The 27378-nt window shown below is 44.8% G+C and overlaps 1 long non-coding RNA gene across 2 annotated transcripts; it reads right to left on the bottom strand.

Annotated features, from left to right (window-relative positions):
* Positions 1-3442: 3442 nt before the first annotated feature.
* Positions 3443-25316, bottom strand: LOC134921851 (uncharacterized). Of its 2 annotated transcripts, none has more exons than XR_010177499.1 (3): positions 25221-25316; positions 24872-24985; positions 3443-3548 (listed from the first exon to the last, which is right to left on the bottom strand). It is a non-coding gene; the product is annotated as an uncharacterized LOC134921851 (long non-coding RNA). The 2 variants fall into 2 exon arrangements; XR_010177498.1 differs by lacking the exon at positions 3443-3548 and adding an exon at positions 23398-23546.
* Positions 25317-27378: the final 2062 nt, after the last annotated feature.

Below are 27378 nucleotides of genomic sequence, written 5' to 3'. Positions count from 1 at the left end.
TGGCACTGCTGTTGTTGCTGCTGGGAGTCGGTCATCCCAGAGGGGAAGTCGGAAGACCACTTGTACTACTTCCAGTAAGCAATTGACTGTCCAACAGTCATTTGCGAGGAAGATGAAATATCACAGCAGTCATCCTGTTGCAAAGCGGATAACTCAGGTCTTGTCAGCCTGGGTGGTGAGAAACGTGTGTCCGGTATCCACCGTTAATTCACAGGCAACTAGAGACTTGATTGAGGTACTGTGTCCCCGGTACCAAATACCATCTAGGTTCCATTTATCTAGGCAGGCGATACCGAGAATGTACACAGACGTCAGAAAAAGAGTCACCAGTGTCCTAAAAAATGCAGTTGTACCCAATGTCCACTTAACCACGGACATGTGGACAAGTGGAGCAGGGCAGACTCAGGACTATATGACTGTGACAGCTCACTGGGTAGATGTAATGCCTCCCGCAGCAAGAACAGCAGCGGCGGCACCAGTATCAGCATCTCGCAAACGCCAACTCATTCCTAGGCAGGCTACGCTTTGTATCACCGCTTTCCATAAGAGGCACACAGCTGACAACCTCTTACGGAAACTGAGGAACATCATCGCAGAATGCAGTCAAAAGAGAATACCATTTGAATCCACTGGCGCTCAGAAAAAATAAACAGAACAAACAATCATTGTGTATTATGTATGTAAATGAGTGATAAAAACAGGGAATCTTTTGGTAAATTATATGTCTACCGTTTTAAGAGTAGACAAACACGTTTTCATAGGAGCTGGAATCTCACCAGTCTGGATTCTGTCCCCGTATAATCCTCTCCTCGGTGATAGGCCCGAAAAAAGAGAAGGATAGAAACCTCCAATAGTGCAACACTATTTATTTCATAACAACATAACTTTAAAAACACTGGGGATAAGGGTGGTCTCTCACCAAAGGAAATGGTCCACTAAATAAGCAGACAAAACAGCGAAATTAAAGATGGTAACACCAGGCGTCCCCGGGATTCGCCGTCCAGATCCTATGTTGATATCCCAGACGTCTCCCCAAAATGAACAGATCCTCCTGCCAACGCGTTTCGACACACCAGTGTCTTTTTCAAGGCATAAGGAGGATAAACCATTTCTACATATTTATACCCTTTTCAATTGGGTATTCAGTCCCACCTATTTCCAGACATGGATCAACTACTTCTAATATTCCCATTACAACATTCAACAACATCCCTTCCCGAAGTCCACTCCATTCCTTGTTATCTTAATAGAAACTCCCGCCATCAAACAAGTCTCTAAGTCGTCACAAACTCCCGGAAGTCGTCATCAACCCCGCACCCGGCACGTCATTGCCGGAAGTGACGTCACCGCCATCACGTCATTACCGGAAGTAGATCGCGGACATGCCGAAAGCTCCGTCCGCCCACTATCCCCGGATGCAATGGGTGTACAGCTTCACTCGCCCTACCGGAAACGCCCTCCCTCCAGTGTGTACTCCGAAAGAGTGTTTAGTGCAGCCGCTCACCTTGTCAGCAATCGGCGTACGAGGTTACTTCCAGAAAATGTGGAGAAGATTATGTTCATCAAAATGAATTATAATCAATTCCTCCGTGGAGACATTCACCAGCAGCAATTGCCTCCAGAAAGTACACAGGGATCTGAGATGGTGGATTCCAGTGGGGACGAATTAATAATCTGTGAGGAGGGGGATGTACACAGTGAAAGGGGTGAGGAATCGGAGGATGATAATGAGGTGGACATCTTGCCTCTGTAGAGCCAGTTTGTGTAAGGAGAGATTGATTGCTTCTTTTTTGGTGGGGGCCCAAACCAACCAGTCATTTCAGTTACAGTCGTGTGGCAGACCCTGTCGCTGAAATGATGGGTTCGTTAAAGTGTGCATGTCCTGTTTATACAACATAAGGGTGGGTGGGAGGGCCCAAGGACAATTCCATCTTGCACCTCTTTTTTCTTTCATTTTTCTTTGCATCATGTGCTGTTTGGGGACTATTTTTTTAAGTGCCATCCTGTCTGACACTGCAGTGCCACTCCTAGATGGGCCAGGTGTTTGTGTCGGCCACTTGTGTCACTTAGCTTAGTCACACAGCGACCTTGGTGCACCTCTTTTATTTCTTTGCATCATGTGCTGTTTGGGGACTATATTTTTGAAGTGCCATCCTGCCTGACACTGCAGTGCCACTCCTAGATGGGCCAGGTGTTTGTGTCGGCCACTTGTGTCACTTAGCTTAGTCACACAGCGACCTTGGTGCACCTCTTTTATTTCTTTGCATCATGTGCTGTTTGGGGACTATATTTTTGAAGTGCCATCCTGCCTGACACTGCAGTGCCACTCCTAGATGGGCCAGGTGTTTGTGTCGGCCACTTGTGTCACTTAGCTTAGTCACACAGCGACCTTGGTGCGCCTCTTTTTTTCTTTGCATCATGTGCTGTTTGGGGACTATATTTTTGAAGTGCCATCCTGCGTGACACTGCAGTGCCACTCCTAGATGGGCCAGGTGTTTGTGTCGGCCACTTGTGTCACTTAGCTTAGCCATCCAGCGACCTCGGTGCAAATTTTAGGACTAAAAATAATATTGTGAGGTGTGAGGTGTTCAGAATAGACTGAAAATGAGTGGAAATTATGGTTATTGAGGTTAATAATACTATGGGATCAAAATGACCCCCAAATTCTATGATTTAAGCTGTTTTTGAGGTTTTTTTGTAAAAAAACACCCAAATCCAAAACACTCCCGAATCCGACAAAAAATTTTCAGGGAGGTTTTGGCAAAACGCGTCCGAATCCAAAACACGGCCGCGGAACCGAATCCAAAACCCGAAAAATTTTCGGTGCACATCTCTAGATATAACATCCAAAGAATGGTGGAGGATTATTTAAATGAAAGTGCACAAATAGGCATGTCACAAAGTACTGTAAAGAAAAAAAGGCAATTTAGCCCTTGTACAAACTGGCTTTGCATTACTTGAGCTGCCCACCCTCCAGTGTGTAAGAGTTTTCAGCAAAGCCGGGAACCTTGACAGTGATCGGCATAGGAGGCTATTACCTCAAAACATGGAAAAGAGGATATTCATCAAAATTAATTTAAAATTCCATGAGGAAAACCTTTACTGGCAATTACATCAAAGTTCAGAGACTTCTGTAATGGTGGATTCCAACGGGGATGAATTGATATTGTGTGAGGATGATGTACACTCTGATGAGGGTGAGGATGATAATGATATCATGTCACTGTAGAGCTGTTAGCTTAGCTGCCTTAAACCCATTTGTAGTTTGTTTTGTGGGGCCCCAAACAAACCAAGCACTTCAGCCACAAAAGTGGCAGTACCTGACGCTGACCCTACAATTGCCCACCACAATCAATCAATCAATCAATTGTTTTTTAATTAATCTTTGATTACCTCCATTATTACCTCAATTCCCCTGTACTGCCCTTAAAACTTACCTGTTCTGGACTGCTGGTTGGTGACCTCCTCATGTGATGTATGCAGTAAGCTGAGGTGTTGGACAGTACTTCACTGCAACTCATGGTCATTGTCATAGATGCTGTCAGAGCCTGCTGAATTGAAGAAAGCACATGAGGCAGGGTCACCTCACTCACAGAGAACTTTTTGTTCCCACCCCAACTAACGCACATCCCCTTTTTTCCACTTCCACCTTCATCCTGTAGTGAGCTCACCCATGTCCTGAATTGACTTCATCTGCCCTTTATGTACTGCTCGGCACCCCAGTCATGTTCTTTCATGTGTAATTCTCCACTCCCCGTTCCCATCTGTGACTCTACCCACCCAAACCCAGGTGTGGCCCAAAGGCCCCCTGCTCATGTGCAAGTTTGTGCACACACATACTGGTGGGGTTATGTGACCCTATTGATCTATTTTAACTAATTGCAGCCCCCAACAGTTTGACACAATCTGCTAAAAGATATATATAGAAAAAAATGATGTGCTGCCTGATTCAATTATAACATTTAAAACATTTAATACATATAATACATAGAGATGTGCGGCGGCATTTTTCATATTTTGCGTTTTGGTTCTAATTCCACTTTCGTGTTTTGGTTTTGGCTTGGTTTTGCCAAAACCACCCTTTTGTGTATTGGTTTTGGATCTGGATGATTTTTGAACCCCCCCCCCCCCATAAAAACAGCTAAAATTACAGAATTTGGGGGTAATTTTGCTCCTACAGTATTATTAACCTCAATAACAATCATTTCCACTCATTTCCAGTCTATTCTGAACACCTCACAATATTGTTTTTAGGCCAAAAGGTTGCACCGAGGTTGCTGGATGACTAAGCTAAGCGATACAAGTGGACAACACAAACACCTGGCCCATCTAGGAGTGGCACTGCAGTGTCAGACAGGAGGGCAGATATAAAAAAGGCCCCAAACAGCACATCATGCAAAGAAGAAAAAGAATTGCAATGAGGTAGTTGTATGACTAAGCCAAGCGACACAAACAATTGGCCCATCTAGGCGTGGCACTGCAGTGGCAGACAGGAGGGCAGATATAAAAAAAACGCCCCTAACAGCACATGATGCAAAGAAGAAAAAAAGGTGCATCGAGGTTGCTGTAGGCCTAAGCTAAGTGACACAACCACCTGGCCCATCTAGTAGTGTCACGCAGTGGCTGAATGTTGAGAGTGGGCCGCAATTGTTCGGTCCACTGACAGCATCTCCAGCACGCTCGAGTCACTTTAAAAAAAATCTGCAATTGGTGGACTTATACGGCAGTACCCCAGGACTAATACAGCAATACCCCTGGACTCATACGGCAATGTCACACAGGATGGCACTTTTCAAAAACTAGGCCCCAAACAGCACCTCATGCAAAGATGTGGAAGAGGTGCAATGAGGTAGCTGTATGACTAAGCTAAGCGGCACAAACAATTCCAACTGGAATTATACGTCCATATCACTGGAATGAATTGGCAAGATCACTGTAATTAATAATTATAAATCACTGAAATTAATTGGCAAAATCATTGTAATTATACATCCAAATCACTGGAATTAAATGGCAAGATCTCGCTATCGCCTGCCTAGTGAAGTGGAATCTAGATGGGATTTGTTACCGGGAACACAATACCTCCATCAATAGGTCTAAATCCCACTGTACTAATGGCAGATACCGGACGCATGTCTAACACCAACATAAGTGTCAAGGCCTCAGTTATGAGGGCTTCCATCGTCATGTGAAGCTAAACCACTAGTCATGAACATAGGCCAGGGCCTCAGCCGTTCCTTGCCACTCTGTGTCGTAAATGGCATATTGGCAAGTTTACGTTTCTCCTCAGACTATTTAAATTTCTTTTTTTGGTTCTTTTTACTGAACTTTGGCTTTTTGGATTTTACATGCCCTCTACTTTCACATTGGGCATCGGCCTTGGCAGACGACGTTGATGGCATTTCATCGTCTATGTCATGGCTAGTGGCAGCAGCTTCAGCACTAGGAGGAAGTGTTTCTTCTTGATCTTTCCCTATTTTATCCTCAAAATTTTTGTTCTCCATTATTTTTTGGGAGTTATATGAGACAATATGTGGCACAGGAATGACTGGAATGACTGATGAGATAGAACACTACCACTGGTCTAATGCAGAACAACACAACAACACTGTAAGAGACTTGTGGTTGTTGTTATAATTATTATTATACGGCAGCAGTGGACATATAGCAAAAGCGTATCTCGTCACTGGAATGACTGATGAGACAGGAAACTACCACTGGTATGATGCAGCACAACAGGTTGTTGTTATAATTATTATACTGCAGCAGTGGACATATAGCAGCAGCGTATATTGTCACTGGAATGACTGATGAGACAGGACACTACCACTGGTCTGCAGAACACAGCACCACTTTATACAGCTACACTGGATGTATGGCAGCAGAGAACACCAACACTGTGACTGGCTGGACTGATGCAGCACAATACACTGACTATACTGGACTGGACAGCACAAGATTCGCCACCCCACATTCCCGACCCACACCGACACTGAGGACAAGTCCTCTCAATAAACTCTCTAAGACTGGAGTGAAAATGGCCGCGACGCAGTGCTCCTTATATGGAATCCAAATCCTGCGAGAATCCGACAGCGGGATAATGAAGTTTTGCCGCGTTCGGGTTTCCGAGTCAGGCTCGGGTTTTCCGGGCTCAAACGGTGAAGTCTGGTAGGGTTCGGTTCTCTGAGAACCGAACCCGCTCATCTCTACATACAATACATTAATGACAACACCACACTGCCGGTGATTATACTGATAAATACAATTGATTCACATATATTATTAATAACTAGAGATGAGCGGGTTCGGTTCCTCGGAATCCGAACCCGCCCGAACTTCATGTTTTTTTTTCACGGGTCCGAGCGACTCGGATCTTCCCGCCTTGCTCGGTTAACCCGAGCGCGCCCGAACGTCATCATGACGCTGTCGGATTCTCGCGAGACTCGGATTCTATATAAGGAGCCGCGCGTCGCCGCCATTTTCACACGTGCATTGAGATTGATAGGGAGAGGACGTGGCTGGCGTCCTCTCCATTTAGATTAGAAGAGAGAGAGTGAGATTGATTTGAGACAGAGACACTTGATTTACTGGAGCTTAGGAGTACTGTAGAGAGTGCAGAGTTTAGTAGTGACTGACCACAGTGACCACCAGACAGTGCAGTTTTATTTAATATAATCCGTTCTCTGCCTGAAAAAAACGATACACAGTGACTCAGTCACATACCATATCTGTGTGCACTGCTCAGCCCAGTGTGCTGCATCATCTATGTATATATCTGACTGTGCTCACACAGCTTATAATTGTGGGGGAGACTGGGGAGCAGTGCCAGTTATAGGTTATAGCAGGAGCCAGGAGTACATATTATTAAAATTAAACAGTGCACACTTTTGCTGCAGGAGTGCCACTGCCAGTGTGACTGACCAGTGACCTGACCACACTGACCACCAGTATAGTTAGTAGTATACTATATTGTGATTGCCTGAAAAAGTTAAACACTCGTCGTGTGACTTGTGTGGTGTTTTTTTTTTATTCTATAAAAAACTCATTCTGCTGACAGACAGTGTCCAGCAGGTCCGTCATTATATAATATATACCTGTCCGGCTGCAGTAGTGATATATATATATTTTTTATATCATTATTTATCATCCAGTCGCAGCAGACACAGTACGGTAGTTCACGGCTGTAGCTACCTCTGTGTCGGCACTCGGCAGTCCATCCATAATTGTATACCACCTACCCGTGGTTTTTTTTTCTTTCTTCTTTATACATACATACTACATCTCTTTATCAACCAGTCTATATTAGCAGCAGACACAGTACAGTAGTCCACGGCTGTAGCTACCTCTGTGTCGGCACTCGGCAGTCCATCCATAATTGTATACCACCTACCCGTGGTTTTTTTTTTCTTTCTTCTTTATACATACATACTACATCTCTTTATCAACCAGTCTATATTAGCAGCAGACACAGTACAGTACGGTAGTCCACGGCTGTAGCTACCTCTGTGTCGGCACTCGGCAGTCCGTCCATAATTGTATACCACCTACCCGTGGTTTTTTTTTCTTTCTTCTTTATACATACATACTACATCTCTTTATCAACCAGTCTATATTAGCAGCAGACACAGTACAGTAGTCCACGGCTGTAGCTACCTCTGTGTCGGCACTCGGCAGTCCATCCATAATTGTATACCACCTACCCGTGGTTTTTTTTTCTTTCTTCTTTATACATACATACTACATCTCTTTATCAACCAGTCTATATTAGCAGCAGACACAGTACAGTAGTCCACGGCTGTAGCTACCTCTGTGTCGGCACTCGGCAGTCCGTCCATAATTGTATACCACCTACCCGTGGTTTTTTTTTTCTTTCTTCTTTATACATACATACTACATCTCTTTATCAACCAGTCTATATTAGCAGCAGACACAGTACGGTAGTCCACGGCTGTAGCTACCTCTGTGTCGGCACTCGGCAGTCCATCCATAATTGTATACCACCTACCCGTGGTTTTTTTTTCTTTCTTCTTTATACATACTACATCTCATTATCATCCAGTCTATATTAGCAGCAGACACAGTACAGTACGGTAGTCCACGGCTGTAGCTACCTCTGTGTCGGCACTCGACAGTCCGTCCATAATTGTATACCACCTACCCGTGGTTTTTTTTTTCTTTCTTCTTTATACATACTACATCTCATTATCAACCAGTCTATATTAGCAGCAGACACAGTACGGTAGTCCACGGCTGTAGCTACCTCTGTGTCGGCACTCGGCAGTCCATCCATAATTGTATACCACCTACCCGTGGTTTTTTTTTCCTTTCTTCTTTATACATACATACTACATCTCTTTATCAACCAGTCTATATTAGCAGCAGACACAGTACAGTAGTCCACGGCTGTAGCTACCTCTGTGTCGGCACTCGGCAGTCCATCCATAATTGTATACCACCTACCCGTGGTTTTTTTTTCTTTCTTCTTTATACATACATACTACATCTCATTATCATCCAGTCTATATTAGCAGCAGACACAGTACAGTACAATAGTCCACGGCTGTAGCTACCTCTGTGTCGGCACTCGGCAGTCCATCCATAATTGTATACTAGTATCCATCCATCTCCATTGTTTACCTGAGGTGCCTTTTAGTTGTGCCTATTAAAATATGGAGAACAAAAATGTTGAGGTTCCAAAATTAGGGAAAGATCAAGATCCACTTCCACCTCGTGCTGAAGCTGCTGCCACTAGTCATGGCCGAGACGATGAAATGCCAGCAACGTCGTCTGCCAAGGCCGATGCCCAATGTCATAGTACAGAGCATGTCAAATCCAAAACACCAAATATCAGTAAAAAAAGGACTCCAAAACCTAAAATAAAATTGTCGGAGGAGAAGCGTAAACTTGCCAATATGCCATTTACCACACGGAGTGGCAAGGAACGGCTGAGGCCCTGGCCTATGTTCATGGCTAGTGGTTCAGCTTCACATGAGGATGGAAGCACTCAGCCTCTCGCTAGAAAACTGAAAAGACTCAAGCTGGCAAAAGCACCGCAAAGAACTGTGCGTTCTTCGAAATCCCAAATCCACAAGGAGAGTCCAATTGTGTCGGTTGCGATGCCTGACCTTCCCAACACTGGACGTGAAGAGCATGCGCCTTCCACCATTTGCACGCCCCCTGCAAGTGCTGGAAGGAGCACCCGCAGTCCAGTTCCTGATAGTCAGATTGAAGATGTCAGTGTTGAAGTACACCAGGATGAGGAGGATATGGGTGTTGCTGGCGCTGGGGAGGAAATTGACCAAGAGGATTCTGATGGTGAGGTGGTTTGTTTAAGTCAGGCACCCGGGGAGACACCTGTTGTCCGTGGGAGGAATATGGCCGTTGACATGCCTGGTGAAAATACCAAAAAAATCAGCTCTTCGGTGTGGAAGTATTTCACCAGAAATGCGGACAACATTTGTCAAGCCGTGTGTTCCCTTTGTCAAGCTGTAATAAGTAGGGGTAAGGACGTTAACCACCTCGGAACATCCTCCCTTATACGTCACCTGCAGCGCATTCATAATAAGTCAGTGACAAGTTCAAAAACTTTGGGCGACAGCGGAAGCAGTCCACTGACCAGTAAATCCCTTCCTCTTGTAACCAAGCTCACGCAAACCACCCCACCAACTCCCTCAGTGTCAATTTCCTCCTTCCCCAGGAATGCCAATAGTCCTGCAGGCCATGTCACTGGCAATTCTGACGAGTCCTCTCCTGCCTGGGATTCCTCCGATGCATCCTTGCGTGTAACGCCTACTGCTGCTGGCGCTGCTGTTGTTGCTGCTGGGAGTCGATGGTCATCCCAGAGGGGAAGTCGTAAGCCCACTTGTACTACTTCCAGTAAGCAATTGACTGTCCAACAGTCCTTTGCGAGGAAGATGAAATATCACAGCAGTCATCCTGCTGCAAAGCGGATAACTGAGGCCTTGACAACTATGTTGGTGTTAGACGTGCGTCCGGTATCCGCCGTTAGTTCACAGGGAACTAGACAATTTATTGAGGCAGTGTGCCCCCGTTACCAAATACCATCTAGGTTCCACTTCTGTAGGCAGGCGATACCGAGAATGTACACGGACGTCAGAAAAAGACTCACCAGTGTCCTAAAAAATGCAGTTGTACCCAATGTCCACTTAACCACGGACATGTGGACAAGTGGAGCAGGGCAGGGTCAGGACTATATGACTGTGACAGCCCACTGGGTAGATGTATGGACTCCCGCCGCAAGAACAGCAGCGGCGGCACCAGTAGCAGCATCTCGCAAACGCCAACTCTTTCCTAGGCAGGCTACGCTTTGTATCACCGCTTTCCAGAATACGCACACAGCTAAAAACCTCTTACGGCAACTGAGGAAGATCATCGCAGAATGGCTTACCCCAATTGGACTCTCCTGTGGATTTGTGGCATCGGACAACGCCAGCAATATTGTGTGTGCATTAAATATGGGCAAATTCCAGCACGTCCCATGTTTTGCACATACCTTGAATTTGGTGGTGCAGAATTTTTTAAAAAACGACAGGGGCGTGCAAGAGATGCTGTCGGTGGCCAGAAGAATTGCGGGACACTTTCGGCGTACAGGCACCACGTACAGAAGACTGGAGCACCACCAAAAACTACTGAACCTGCCCTGCCATCATCTGAAGCAAGAAGTGGTAACGAGGTGGAATTCAACCCTCTATATGCTTCAGAGGTTGGAGGAGCAGCAAAAGGCCATTCAAGCCTATACAATTGAGCACGATATAGGAGGTGGAATGCACCTGTCTCAAGTGCAGTGGAGAATGATTTCAACGTTGTGCAAGGTTCTGATGCCCTTTGAACTTGCCACACGTGAAGTCAGTTCAGACACTGCCAGCCTGAGTCAGGTCATTCCCCTCATCAGGCTTTTGCAGAAGAAGCTGGAGACATTGAAGGAGGAGCTAACACGGAGCGATTCCGCTAGGCATGTGGGACTTGTGGATGGAGCCCTTAATTCGCTTAACAAGGATTCACGGGTGGTCAATCTGTTGAAATCAGAGCACTACATTTTGGCCACCGTGCTCGATCCTAGATTTAAAACCTACCTTGGATCTCTCTTTCCGGCAGACACAAGTCTGCTGGGGTTGAAAGACCTGCTGGTGAGAAAATTGTCAAGTCAAGCGGAACGCGACCTGTCAACATCTCCTCCTTCACATTCTCCCGCAACTGGGGGTGCGAGGAAAAGGCTCAGAATTCCGAGCCCACCCGCTGGCGGTGATGCAGGGCAGTCTGGAGCGACTGCTGATGCTGACATCTGGTCCGGACTGAAGGACCTGACAACGATTACGGACATGTCGTCTACTGTCACTGCATATGATTCTCTCAACATTGAAAGAATGGTGGAGGATTATATGAGTGACCGCATCCAAGTAGGCACGTCACACAGTCCGTACTTATACTGGCAGGAAAAAGAGGCAATTTGGAGGCCCTTGCACAAACTGGCTTTATTCTACCTAAGTTGCCCTCCCACAAGTGTGTACTCCGAAAGAGTGTTTAGTGCCGCCGCTCACCTTGTCAGCAATCGGCGTACGAGGTTACATCCAGAAAATGTGGAGAAGATGATGTTCATTAAAATGAATTATAATCAATTCCTCCGCGGAGACATTGACCAGCAGCAATTGCCTCCACAAAGTACACAGGGAGCTGAGATGGTGGATTCCAGTGGGGACGAATTGATAATCTGTGAGGAGGGGGATGTACACGGTGATATATCGGAGGATGATGATGAGGTGGACATCTTGCCTCTGTAGAGCCAGTTTGTGCAAGGAGAGATTAATTGCTTCTTTTTTTGGGGGGGTCCAAACCAACCCGTCATATCAGTCACAGTCGTGTGGCAGACCCTGTCACTGAAATGATGGGTTGGTTAAAGTGTGCATGTCCTGTTTATACAACATAAGGGTGGGTGGGAGGGCCCAAGGACAATTCCATCTTGCACCTCTTTTTTCTTTTATTTTTCTTTGCGTCATGTGCTGTTTGGGGAGGGTTTTTTGGAAGGGCCATCCTGCGTGACACTGCAGTGCCACTCCTAGATGGGCCCGGTGTTTGTGTCGGCCACTAGGGTCGCTTATCTTACTCACACAGTCAGCTACCTCATTGCGCCTCTTTTTTTCTTTGCGTCATGTGCTGTTTGGGGAGGGTTTTTTGGAAGGGCCATCCTGCGTGACACTGCAGTGCCACTCCTAGATGGGCCCGGTGTTTGTGTCGGCCACTAGGGTCGCTTATCTTACTCACACAGTCAGCTACCTCATTGCGCCTCTTTTTTTCTTTGCGTCATGTGCTGTTTGGGGAGGGTTTTTTTGAAGGGACATCCTGCGTGACACTGCAGTGCCACTCCTAGATGGGCCCGGTGTTTGTGTCGGCCACTAGGGTCGCTTATCTTACTCACACAGCTACCTCATTGCGCCTCTTTTTTTCTTTGCGTCATGTGCTGTTTGGGGAGGGTTTTTTGGAAGGGACATCCTGCGTGACACTGCAGTGCCACTCCTAGATGGGCCCGGTGTTTGTGTCGGCCACTAGGGTCGCTTATCTTACTCACACAGCGACCTCGGTGCAAATTTTAGGACTAAAAATAATATTGTGAGGTGTGAGGTATTCAGAATAGACTGAAAATGAGTGTAAATTATGGTTTTTGAGGTTAATAATACTTTGGGATCAAAATGACCCCCAAATTCTATGATTTAAGCTGTTTTTTAGGGTTTTTTGAAAAAAACACCCGAATCCAAAACACACCCGAATCCGACAAAAAAAATTCGGTGAGGTTTTGCCAAAACGCGGTCGAACCCAAAACACGGCCGCGGAACCGAACCCAAAACCAAAACCCGAAAAATTTCCGGCGCTCATCTCTATTAATAACACAGCCACTTCTGTAATGAAATGCTATTAGCAGTATATTAGTAATGGTAGTCTGTTAGAGTCCATTAGTCCAACAAGCCCAGGTTAAAAAGCAAGTTCCCTTAAGAAGCACTGTTAGTTCAGCATAGTCTATATTAGTATAAATGCTTGCAAGCTCATAACCACTAGAGATGAGCGGGTTCGGTTTCTCTGAATCCGAACCCGCCAGAACTTCATGTTTTTTTTCACGGGTCCGAGCGACTCGGATCTTCCCGCCTTGCTCGGTTAACCCGAGCGCGCCCGAACGTCATCATGACGCTGTCGGATTCTCGCGAGGCTCGGATTCTATCGCGAGACTCGGATTCTATATAAGGAGCCGCGCGTCGCCGCCATTTTCACACGTGCATTGAGATTGATAGGGAGAGGACGTGGCTGGCGTCCTCTCCATTTAGATTATAAGAGACTGAGAGAGATTTACTGGAGCTGACTAGGAGGAGTACTGTTACTGTAGAAGTGTAGAGACTGAGTGGAGAGAGTTTACTAGTGAGGACAGTGCAGTTTACTTTATAATCCGTTCTCTGCCTGAAAAAAGCGATACACAGCACACAGTGACTCAGTCACATACCATATCTGTGTGCACTGCTCAGGCTCAGGCCAGTGTGCTGCATCATCTATTATCTATATATAATATTATATATATCTGTCTGACTGCTCAGCTCACACAGCTTATAATTGTGGGGGAGACTGGGGAGCACTACTGCAGTGCCAGTTATAGGTTATAGCAGGAGCCAGGAGTACATAATATATTATATAGTGAGTGACCACCAGACACACAGTGCAGTTTATTTAATATATCCGTTCTCTGCCTGAAAAAAGCGATACACACAGTGACTCAGTCAGTCACATACCATATCTGTGTGCACTGCTCAGGCTCAGGCCAGTGTGCTGCATCATCTATATATATTATATATCTGTCTGACTGCTCAGCTCACACAGCTTATAATTGTGGGGGAGACTGGGGAGCACTACTGCAGTGCCAGTTATAGGTTATAGCAGGAGCCAGGAGTACATAATATATTATATAGTGAGTGACCACCAGACACACAGTGCAGTTTATTTAATATATCCGTTCTCTGCCTGAAAAAAGCGATACACACAGTGACTCAGTCAGTCACATACCATATCTGTGTGCACTGCTCAGGCTCAGGCCAGTGTGCTGCATCATCTATATATATTATATATCTGTCTGACTGCTCAGCTCACACAGCTTATAATTGTGGGGGAGACTGGGGAGCACTACTGCAGTGCCAGTTATAGGTTATAGCAGGAGCCAGGAGTACATAATATATTATATAGTGAGTGACCACCAGACACACAGTGCAGTTTATTTAATATATCCGTTCTCTGCCTGAAAAAAGCGATACACACAGTGACTCAGTCAGTCACATACCATATCTGTGTGCACTGCTCAGGCTCAGGCCAGTGTGCTGCATCATCTATATATATTATATATCTGTCTGACTGCTCAGCTCACACAGCTTATAATTGTGGGGGAGACTGGGGAGCACTACTGCAGTGCCAGTTATAGGTTATAGCAGGAGCCAGGAGTACATAATATATTATATAGTGAGTGACCACCAGACACACAGTGCAGTTTATTTAACATATCCGTTCTCTGCCTGAAAAAAGCGATACACACAGTGACTCAGTCAGTCACATACCATATCTGTGTGCACTGCTCAGGCTCAGGCCAGTGTGCTGCATCATCTATATATATTATATATCTGTCTGACTGCTCAGCTCACACAGCTTATAATTGTGGGGGAGACTGGGGAGCACTACTGCAGTGCCAGTTATAGGTTATAGCAGGAGCCAGGAGTACATATTATATTAAAATTAAACAGTGCACACTTTTGCTGCAGGAGTGCCACTGCCAGTGTGACTGACCAGTGACCTGACCACACTGACCACCAGTATAGTTAGTAGTATACTTATATTGTGATTGCCTGAAAAAGTTAAACACTCGTCGTGTGACTTCACTTGTGTGTTTTTTTTTTTTTTATTCTATAAAAATAAAACTCATTCTGCTGACAGACAGTGTCCAGCAGGTCCGTCATTATATAATATATAATATATACCTGTCCGGCTGCAGTAGTGATATATATATATTTTTTATATCATTTATCATCCAGTCGCAGCAGACACAGTACGGTAGTTCACGGCTGTGGCTACCTCTGTGTCTCTGCACTCGGCAGGCAGTCCGTCCATAATTGTAATACCACCTAACCGTGGATTTTTTTCATTCTTCTTTATACATACATAGTTACATAGACATCTTCTCTTTATCAACCAGTCTATATTAGCTGCAGACACAGTACAGTACGGTAGTTCACGGCAGTGGCTACCTCTGTGTCTGCACTCGGCAGGCAGTCCGTCCATAATTGTATACCACCTAACCGTGGTTTTTTTTCATTCTTCTTTATACATACATAGTTACATAGACATCTTCTCTTTATCAACCAGTCTATATTAGCTGCAGACACAGTACAGTACGGTAGTTCACGGCTGTGGCTACCTCTGTGTCTGCACTCGGCAGGCAGTCCGTCCATAATTGTATACCACCTAACCGTGGATTTTTTTCAGTCTTCTTTATACATACATAGTTACATAGACATCTTCTCTTTATCAACCAGTCTATATTAGCTGCAGACACAGTACAGTACGGTAGTTCACGGCTGTGGCTACCTCTGTGTCTGCAGTCGGCAGGCAGTCCATAATTGTATACTAGTATCCATCTCCATTGTTTACCTGAGGTGCCTTTTAGTTGTGCCTATTAAAATATGGAGAACAAAAATGTTGAGGTTCCAAAATTAGGGAAAGATCAAGATCCACTTCCACCTCGTGCTGAAGCTGCTGCCACTAGTCATGGCCGAGACGATGAAATGCCAGCAACGTCGTCTGCCAAGGCCGATGCCCAATGTCATAGTACAGAGCATGTCAAATCCAAAACACCAAATATCAGTAAAAAAAGGACTCCAAAACCTAAAATAAAATTGTCGGAGGAGAAGCGTAAACTTGCCAATATGCCATTTACCACACGGAGTGGCAAGGAACGGCTGAGGCCCTGGCCTATGTTCATGGCTAGTGGTTCAGCTTCACATGAGGATGGAAGCACTCAGCCTCTCGCTAGAAAAATGAAAAGACTCAAGCTGGCAAAAGCAGCACAGCAAAGAACTGTGCATTCTTCGAAATCCCAATCCACAAGGAGAGTCCAATTGTGTCGGTTGCGATGCCTGACCTTCCCAACACTGGACGTGAAGAGCATGCGCCTTCCACCATTTGCACGCCCCCTGCAAGTGCTGGAAGGAGCACCCGCAGTCCAGTTCCTGATAGTCAGATTGAAGATGTCAGTGTTGAAGTACACCAGGATGAGGAGGATATGGGTGTTGCTGGCGCTGGGGAGGAAATTGACCAGGAGGATTCTGATGGTGAGGTGGTTTGTTTAAGTCAGGCACCCGGGGAGACACCTGTTGTCCGTGGGAGGAATATGGCCGTTGACATGCCAGGTGAAAATACCAAAAAAATCAGCTCTTCGGTGTGGAGGTATTTCACCAGAAATGCGGACAACAGGTGTCAAGCCGTGTGTTCCCTTTGTCAAGCTGTAATAAGTAGGGGTAAGGACGTTAACCACCTCGGAACATCCTCCCTTATACGTCACCTGCAGCGCATTCATAATAAGTCAGTGACAAGTTCAAAAACTTTGGGTGACAGCGGAAGCAGTCCACTGACCAGTAAATCCCTTCCTCTTGTAACCAAGCTCACGCAAACCACCCCACCAACTCCCTCAGTGTCAATTTCCTCCTTCCCCAGGAATGCCAATAGTCCTGCAGGCCATGTCACTGGCAATTCTGACGAGTCCTCTCCTGCCTGGGATTCCTCCGATGCATCCTTGCGTGTAACGCCTACTGCTGCTGGCGCTGCTGTTGTTGCCGCTGGGAGTCGATGGTCATCCCAGAGGGGAAGTCGTAAGCCCACTTGTACTACTTCCAGTAAGCAATTGACTGTTCAACAGTCCTTTGCGAGGAAGATGAAATATCACAGCAGTCATCCTACTGCAAAGCGGATAACTGAGGCCTTGACAACTATGTTGGTGTTAGACGTGCGTCCGGTATCCGCCGTTAGTTCACAGGGAACTAGACAATTTATTGAGGCAGTGTGCCCCCGTTACCAAATACCATCTAGGTTCCACTTCTCTAGGCAGGCGATACCGAGAATGTACACGGACGTCAGAAAAAGACTCACCAGTGTCCTAAAAAATGCAGTTGTACCCAATGTCCACTTAACCACGGACATGTGGACAAGTGGAGCAGGGCAGGGTCAGGACTATATGACTGTGACAGCCCACTGGGTAGATGTATGGACTCCCGCCGCAAGAACAGCAGCGGCGGCACCAGTAGCAGCATCTCGCAAACGCCAACTCTTTCCTAGGCAGGCTACGCTTTGTATCACCGCTTTCCAGAATACGCACACAGCTGAAAACCTCTTACGGCAACTGAGGAAGATCATCGCGGAATGGCTTACCCCAATTGGACTCTCCTGTGGATTTGTGGCATCGGACAACGCCAGCAATATTGTGTGTGCATTAAATATGGGCAAATTCCAGCACGTCCCATGTTTTGCACATACCTTGAATTTGGTGGTGCAGAATTTTTTAAAAAACGACAGGGGCGTGCAAGAGATGCTGTCGGTGGCCAGAAGAATTGCGGGACACTTTCGGCGTACAGGCACCACGTACAGAAGACTGGAGCACCACCAAAAACTACTGAACCTGCCCTGCCATCATCTGAAGCAAGAAGTGGTAACGAGGTGGAATTCAACCCTCTATATGCTTCAGAGGTTGGAGGAGCAGCAAAAGGCCATTCAAGCCTATACAATTGAGCACGATATAGGAGGTGGAATGCACCTGTCTCAAGTGCAGTGGAGAATGATTTCAACGTTGTGCAAGGTTCTGATGCCCTTTGAACTTGCCACACGTGAAGTCAGTTCAGACACTGCCAGCCTGAGTCAGGTCATTCCCCTCATCAGGCTTTTGCAGAAGAAGCTGGAGGCATTGAAGAAGGAGCTAAAAGGGAGCGATTCCGCTAGGCATGTGGGACTTGTGGATGCAGCCCTTAATTCGCTTAACAAGGATTCACGGGTGGTCAATCTGTTGAAATCAGAGCACTACATTTTGGCCACCGTGCTCGATCCTAGATTTAAAGCCTACCTTGGATCTCTCTTTCCGGCAGACACAAGTCTGCTGGGGTTGAAAGACCTGCTGGTGACAAAATTGTCAAGTCAAGCGGAACGCGACCTGTCAACATCTCCTCCTTCACATTCTCCCGCAACTGGGGGTGCGAGGAAAAGGCTCAGAATTCCGAGCCCACCCGCTGGCGGTGATGCAGGGCAGTCTGGAGCGACTGCTGATGCTGACATCTGGTCCGGACTGAAGGACCTGACAACGATTACGGACATGTCGTCTACTGTCACTGCATATGATTCTCTCAACATTGATAGAATGGTGGAGGATTATATGAGTGACCGCATCCAAGTAGGCACGTCACACAGTCCGTACTTATACTGGCAGGAAAAAGAGGCAATTTGGAGGCCCTTGCACAAACTGGCTTTATTCTACCTAAGTTGCCCTCCCACAAGTGTGTACTCCGAAAGAGTGTTTAGTGCCGCCGCTCACCTTGTCAGCAATCGGCGTACGAGGTTACATCCAGAAAATGTGGAGAAGATGATGTTCATTAAAATGAATTATAATCAATTCCTCCGCGGAGACATTGACCAGCAGCAATTGCCTCCACAAAGTACACAGGGAGCTGAGATGGTGGATTCCAGTGGGGACGAATTGATAATCTGTGAGGAGGGGGATGTACACGGTGATATATCGGAGGGTGAAGATGAGGTGGACATCTTGCCTCTGTAGAGCCAGTTTGTGCAAGGAGAGATTAATTGCTTCTTTTTTGGGGGGGGTCCAAACCAACCCGTCATATCAGTCACAGTCGTGTGGCAGACCCTGTCACTGAAATGATGGGTTGGTTAAAGTGTGCATGTCCTGTTTTGTTTATACAACATAAGGGTGGGTGGGAGGGCCCAAGGACAATTCCATCTTGCACCTCTTTTTTCTTTTCTTTTTCTTTGCATCATGTGCTGATTGGGGAGGGTTTTTTGGAAGGGACATCCTGCGTGACACTGCAGTGCCACTCCTAGATGGGCCCGGTGTTTGTGTCGGCCACTAGGGTCGCTAATCTTACTCACACAGTCAGCTACCTCATTGCGCCTCTTTTTTTCTTTGCGTCATGTGCTGTTTGGGGAGGGTTTTTTGGAAGGGACATCCTGCGTGACACTGCAGTGCCACTCCTAGATGGGCCCGGTGTTTGTGTCGGCCACTAGGGTCGCTAATCTTACTCACACAGCTACCTCATTGCGCCTCTTTTTTTCTTTGCGTCATGTGCTGTTTGGGGAGGGTTTTTTGGAAGGGACATCCTGCGTGACACTGCAGTGCCACTCCTAGATGGGCCCGGTGTTTGTGTCGGCCACTAGGGTCGCTAATCTTACTCACACAGCTACCTCATTGCGCCTCTTTTTTTCTTTGCGTCATGTGCTGTTTGGGGAGGGTTTTTTGGAAGGGCCATCCTGCGTGACACTGCAGTGCCACTCCTAGATGGGCCCGGTGTTTGTGTCGGCCACTAGGGTCGCTAATCTTACTCATACAGCTACCTCATTGCGCCTCTTTTTTTCTTTGCGTCATGTGCTGTTTGGGGAGGGTTTTTTGGAAGGGACATCCTGCGTGACACTGCAGAGCCACTCCTAGATGGGCCCGGTGTTTGTGTCGGCCACTAGGGTCGCTTATCTTACTCACACAGCGACCTCGGTGCAAATTTTAGGACTAAAAATAATATTGTGAGGTGTGAGGTATTCAGAATAGACTGAAAATGAGTGTAAATTATGGTTTTTGAGGTTAATAATACTTTGGGATCAAAATGACCCCCAAATTCTATGATTTAAGCTGTTTTTTAGTGTTTTTTGAAAAAAACACCCGAATCCAAAACACACCCGAATCCGACAAAAAAAATTCGGTGAGGTTTTGCCAAAACGCGTTCGAACCCAAAACACGGCCGCGGAACCGAACCCAAAACCAAAACACAAAACCCGAAAAATTTCAGGCGCTCATCTCTAATAACCACAGTCCGTATGTTAATACTGAGTTCATAAGTTGGAAGTACTTGTGTGGCCACCTTGTAGTTTATGAACCGCTCAGCGTGCATCAGACTGGTATACAGCTATTAGCCTGGTGACGTCTCACCCTCTTTGTAATCCTCCAGTCCTCGTGACACCAGTGCAGGAATTTTGTGAATAAATACCACTACCGCAGGTGACAATCCATGTCCTCTTCACGTTTCTCCACCTTTTCAAACTCAGCGGCTTCATCAGAAGGATAATGGCACCTAACTCTCAGGTGCCATTATCAGTTGTTTGCACATCATTTTCAGCAAATACAGATCTGACCATCTTGAGAGGCTTATCATTTTACTTGTAATTGTCTGCAAATCTGCTGATTGCTACCATACACTAGCAATCTACAGCCCCAATTAATCTGTGAAACATGTTGAAAACCTGATTTACCAATCTCAATCACTTTTTGGTCATAGTCTGAGATCTGTGAACCCCATACTGTACATTGCTGATTAATTTACACAATCATCTGCAAAGCGCCAGATTGCTCCAATTGATTGCTGATGTATGGGGCCTTTCTATACGGAAAAGAGAAGGTGATTTGTGACCATGGTGAGAGTTGTTTCATTTGGGATGGGAGTGGTGAAAACTGGATTGAAGATGGTCAAGAATTGAACGTACAGTTAGAAGTGAGGTAACGTGGAAGTAGATGATCTTCTCAAGGAGCTTGGAGCCAAAGGGGAGGAGAAACAGCATATCTACTGTACAAGAAATTCCAAGTTGCACAAATTTCGTTTTCATACAGATTTCTTGCATCAAAGATAGGGCTAGTACAAGTGCATGCTGATAATAATGACAGCTATGAAATGAAACATATGGATAGGTCACATAGATGTATACAATGAACCAGCCCCAGTGTTTTCAAATGTGAAAATATATATTAAAAAAATATATGCCACCGATTCCATAGGGTTAAACTATAATCCATAGTCACCTCTGCTGCGAAATGGTACAGCTGACTGTTTGGGAGCTTAGTTCCTGCATGTTTTCATTTTCTCTCTCTATTATTTAAGAAATTTCTATGTACACCACTGCCTCTATTGTTACCAGCGGTTGTATGAACTTTACCTTTATTATTTTAAAGTTGAAAAATGAGCAGTGGGACAGATTTTAATGAAGACAAATAAGGACTATTTTCATTTGGGAGATCCTTTAATATAGCATTCATGTGGTGTGAATTATCGAGTCAAGTAGTAACCAGAAATAACATGTGGAGAGCTAGTTATTTTGCCACCACAAATTAGAGAGTTCTTGCTATGGGCTTAGCAGCTCAAAGCCATATGCATTTCTAAAAGCAGCAGTCCCTTTGTGTAAATCAAGTATTTTTTTGTTTTGCTTTGTTTAATATTCCTTCAACTTTATTGTCTATAGCAGTCAGGCTTCTTGCATTACTGAATTTAAGCAGAGTATGCTTATTTTTAAATATAAAATGAGATCCACTGGTGTCATATTTTTATTATAATACCTTTCCGCCAATTTGAGCAGTCTAAAGAGCGACATCAAAGTCTTAACCAGGATGTAAAATAGATAATGCCAATGTGTACTGTGATACTATGGGGATACCACGTTAACATCTAAAGGCAGACCAATGGCAAATGTGATATACAGTACAGTTAATATAGCTTTACAGTCTCATAACTCCCATTCTCATGCCTCCCCAAGACTTCCAATCTCAGTGGAACAGTCAAACTTGAGGTGATTGACTCAACATCCTATGAGTAGAACATTCATCCCAGTTTGGCCATTCATCCCAGATGTTGGGAGGTATTTGTTTCCAGTTAATGCAGCAATAAAATGTATTTCTGTAGTAGTTCAGAGTTGTATAGCACTTTAGAACATGAACATGACCACTGAGGTCATAGCCACACACCCCTATGATGTAGCCATGCCAACAGCAACCCAGTGACGTGCGGTGGGATGAGGCAGGTAAGACAGAGCCTTTCCTGTCATACTAACGTTTGTGCAAGAGTTTAAAGTATATGAAAAGTACAAAGAATTTGTTTCAGATATCTTATTTGTATTATTCTAATCATTTTTATAGCCAAAACTCTGGAGTAAAATGTCTTTGGCAGGTGAGGCAGTGCCTCACCTGTCTATCTTTTCCGCACATCTCTGATCAATACTCACCAAATTTCCAGCAGTTTCTGCCCACATGTACCATTTGGCCCATATATTGTGTGTAAATCTGGCTCTGGTACAAGCCAGTGCCTCCTGATTCATTTAACTCACCGCACATCCCTGCAGCAACCCGTGTCATGATTCATAGTTTATGAATTTTGGGAGGTATGAATAACATATATACAGTATGATACGGTATAATTAAATATAGGCCCGTGTAAAATCTAAAGGTAACAACCCTATTAACTTGGCTGAATATTATGAAGTTGGAGGTTTTAAATTTATGTACTCAGCAGAGTTACCTGGCTGGGTTCTATTCTCCTGGAGCAATATTTGGCTTGAAGGAAATTGGATGTCAGGGACCCAAGTCATGGGGGTAGTTTTAAAGGCTCTAGTCAGATTCAGCAACAAAGAGGTACTGCAACAGCTACACCCACCACCAAATCCAGTGGTAGCTATTGCTAGTAAAGGACTCTACTGCAGGCAGAGTTTATTCTTCTATGACTGGGGCACCATAGTGGCTCATAGTTAATGCATCTGGTGAGCGTCTGGGGGCCAAGTAGCTCCAACAGACGTGATTAGTAATGGCAATTTACTGATTGTTCTAGGAACCACAAGATAACTCTAGAAAGTCAACCACCCAACAGGGTTCAGAGTAAGCACAGATTTAACTAGTGGTAAGAGGTGGCATAGACCCAGGTGGATGTCCAGGAGCCCAGGGAAGGATTAACTGCAGCACAGGAGAATGCTCTTCTTCAGCAGTATGAAAAAGGAACAGGTATAAGAAAGTGTTGGGAAATATTAAAATGCAGTCTTCAACATTTGTCAGGAAGATTAGGGAAACACTACAGAGACGAGCAGTGACTGTCAGAGCCAGTCAGCTGCCGCCCATCTAGTCTTTTTTTTTTTTTATCGAGAGAGACTGTAAGACCAGATGCAAAATAGTGTGGAAATGAGCCACTGCTGGCCTGGTCATTTGGGTGAAGAATGTGGCCAGGTCACTCTTCCTCCACATCCACTACATGCTGCATGACATATTTTATTTAATCATGTAAGCACAGTAAAATGTATTTGTAAATATGATAAACAAATTGCTAAAAAAAAAAAAAGACAGTCTTGTCCCAGTAGGCCATCAAGGACCATGTGGGCGCATATTCCCCCATTCCTAGTGGTCCAGTGTTCATTAACAAGTCCCTGCACTGTTGGGATTCCTCATACAAATGTGACGTCTTGGAACTTGTAGTTTAACAACTTCAAAAACTTCACTTCTAAACAAGGGATAAAACATCATATTGATGAGACTATTTAACCTGTCAAATAAAACCATTTTCCTCAATTCATAAATCATATGTAATCATCACATCCAATCATCAGCCACCAAAGTTAAAGTGTTCAAAATCTACTGAATGTGCAGAATTGTTTTCTTAATTAGTAACATTAATGAAAATACATCTTAAAGCCATGTATCAAAATGTAAAAGTAGTTGTTACTGTGCAGAATTGCTACGCCAAGCAGAATTATTATGTATGGTCACAAATATTAATTCATATTCACTCACATAACATCAGTGGCCAAGACATTGTATCAAGCAGTGCTATGCATAATTACACCTTAATTGCCCACATGCCTTTTACCATTAGTGGCACACATGAATACTAGTAGGTGCAGCAATTTTTATACCTTTGGTGCTTACATGTCATATACCAGCAATGGGCACATAATTTACGCCAGTAGCATCTATATATCCAAGGGCGTAGCTACCATAGGTGAAGGGCCCCATCTGCTATGGGGCCAAGAACTGAGAGGTGCCCACCTTCCCTGTCACAGTTACATGTGCTATATCCATTTTTCGCCATTGGGTGGTACGTAGGGGTCCTTTCAAACTTTTTATATCTAGGTATGCCCCTGGACCTGCTCATTGTAGTGTAGTATAAAATGAACTGGAGGACATTTTAATGTTCTATAATATGAACCGGGGCACTGTAATGAGGCACAATATGAAAACGGAGCACTATATATCATAATGTGAATTGGGGGTACTGTGCGGCATAATGTGTACTGGCAGCTCTGAAATGAGACACAGGGTGAGCTTAAGCACTACTGCGATTTATAAAATAAACTAGGGCACTGCTATGGGGCATAACATTAAATAAGGCTCTACTATGGTTCAGAAAATGAACTAGGGCACTATTACAGGGCATAAAATTAACAACTGCTGCAGAGAAGTGTCTCTCTAGAAGCATTGGGATGAGGCCCCTTCAAAATGTTGCTATGGGGCCCACAAATTTCTGGCTGCGCCCCTGTATATATCTATATCTTATACGGATAGTGTGCACATTTATCTTATACCACTAATGTCCATGTAATTTTTATAGCTTTAATGAACATGTTTTATAGCAGCAGTTCCACACAATTTATTCCACTAGTGTCCTTATACTGTATGCTTTGCACCTACATGAGTATACTGTACATTTTAAACCAGTAATAGCCACACATTTTATACTAGTAGTGTCTACATACATTATGCTAATAGTGCATACGGCCCACATACTGTACGTTTTTTTGTTTTGTTTTACGCAAGCAAATTTCTCACCTTTAGTTTCATGGCTGTTTAATTCATTTACTGTCTTGTCCGTGTCACCAAATGTACATATGGTTATACTTGCAACTTTCAAATTACTCTCCTGAGAATTCAAATATACTAGTGCTGGATTTCAAGAAGTACATTTGTAGATGTGAAGAGGGAAGCACGGGAGAAGAGAGGGAGTGTAGTGTCAGAGGTAGAGGCCCATAATTGAGAAATCAAATTAATAAAATATACCTACAATTAATAATTGCAATTATTTTCAATAAAGTGCTACAGAACTCTAGACAGCTGGTACAACAAATCGTATAAGAAACAAATCATACATAGGACAAGGACATGCTAGATTAATGCAGACCTTAGACAGAGAGTGGAGAGGATCCTGCTCGTAAGAGTGTGCAGTCTAGAGCAGTGGTTCTCAAACTCGGTCCTCAGGACCCCAAACAGCTCACGTTTTTCCAGGTCACCCAGCAAATGCACAGGTGTACTCATTATTCAATGACACATTTTAATAGGTGGAGCTAATTATTTCACTTGTGATTCTGTGAGGAGACCTGCAAAACATGCACTGTGTGGGGTCCTGAGGACTGAGTTTTAGAACCTGTGGTCTACGGCATGGGTTTTCAACCTGCGAACTGCACATCCCAGCATGCCCTGCCACAGTTTTGCTATTAAGGCATGCTAAAACTGAGCAGGGCATGCTGGGATGTGTAGTTCCACAACAGCTGGCGGGTCACAGGTTGAAGACCCATGGTCTAGAGCAGTGGTTCTCAAACTCAGTCCTCAGGACCCCACACAGTGCATGTTTTGCAGGTTACCCAGCAAGTGCACAGGTGTATTAATTACTCACTGACACATTTTAAAAGGTCCACAGGTGGAGCTAATTATTTCACTTGTGATTCTGTGAGGAGACCTGCAAAACATGCACCGTGTGGGGTCCTGAGGACCGAGTTTGATAACCTGTGGTCTAGAGGGACAAGGTAATGCTGTGACAATAGGAGCTAGAGAAAGAATGGTAGCTAGTAGTAGACATTGCAATGAAAGACTGCAGTCTTGGGCAGAGTCTGGTAAGGCGATTTAAGGCATTCCATAAGAGGGGTGGAGCATAAGTCTTAAAGGTGGGAGTAAGATGTGCAAAAGCGTTTTTCCACTTTCACACATGATCCCCATGATAACAAATGTAATAGTGACAGGGAAAGTGGTCCCTCTCAGTTCTGGGCCCCATAGCAGCTGCACTCCCTGCACCTATGGTAGCTACTCCCTTGTATAAAACACATGTAACTGTGACAGGTAAGGTGGTCCCTCTCAGTTCTGGGCCCCATAGCAGCTGCACTCCCTGCACCTATGGTAGCTACTCCCTTGTATAAAACACATGTAACTGTGAAAGGTAAGGTGGTCCCTCTCAGTTCTGGGCCCCATAACAGCTGCTCTCCCTACACCTATGGTAGCTACACCCTTGTAAATAACATGCAACTGTACCAGGGAAAGTGCCCCTCTCAGTTCTGGGCCCCATAGCAGCTGCACTCCCTGCACCTATGGTAGCTACTCCTTTGTATAAAACACATGTAACTGTGACAGGGAAGGTGGTCCCTCTCAGTTCTGGGCTCCATAGCAGCTGCACTCCCTGCATCCATAATAGCTACGCCCTTGTGTATAACTAACAGGAAAGGTGGGCCCCTCTCAGTTCTGGGCCCCATAGCAGCTACACTGCCAGCAGCTATGATAGCTATGCCCTTGTCCCCATCATTATTTAAGTAATACATACATCCCTGTGTAGTACAACACAATTTCTTACCACTCTCCAGTCTTAAGGCGAGAATGTAATTTCCTATTCATTCCAAACATTGCTAGAAAACCATACTTTTATTGGGTACTTTACTGATGGTAAAAATAGAGTGGTCTGGGCTGGCATTTCAAGCACCTTTACTCTGAGTACAGGAACGTGACCACTAATGAGCTCTTCAGGCTGTTCCCCTCCAACATTTACCTTGTTTCTTATATCACAAAACATATGACAATTAATCCAATAAATACCAATCTGTTTAATGTATGCCATACCTCATTTGAGGCTAATTATATCTAAATATGTGAAATGAATAGGAAATATTTTTCCTGTTCTCCTTGGAAGTGTGGACCTTAAATTACATCCACGTGAAGCAGCTGGAAAAGTTCTAGACATCAGATAATGATTAAAGTAAAGGAAACTGGAAGCCTGACTGGATTGTAAAGTCAGCATGTCTACAGCCTTGTGGTCGAGTGCAACATGTGTGGATTGATCCTGGCTCTTGGCATTCCTGTCCCATGCCAAATGGATGATTACCATGGTTGGATTATCACAGCCCAAGCAAATGGGACGTAATGGCGACAGACTAAATTACTGCATTAAAAATATATTGAATGTGTTTCTGTTGTGCCTTTTAGTAACAGCCTATTAATATGCAAGTGACATTTGTTAACTGAGCCTTGGAATGCAACATATGCTTCACTGACTTAAAAACATAAATATTCTTTAAAGA

Source organism: Pseudophryne corroboree, chromosome 1, assembly GCF_028390025.1.
Source record: "Pseudophryne corroboree isolate aPseCor3 chromosome 1, aPseCor3.hap2, whole genome shotgun sequence".
Taxonomy (NCBI): Eukaryota; Metazoa; Chordata; class Amphibia; order Anura; family Myobatrachidae; genus Pseudophryne; species Pseudophryne corroboree.
Note: the sequence above shows the minus strand (reverse complement) of the source record. Positions and strands in the feature narration are given on the sequence as shown.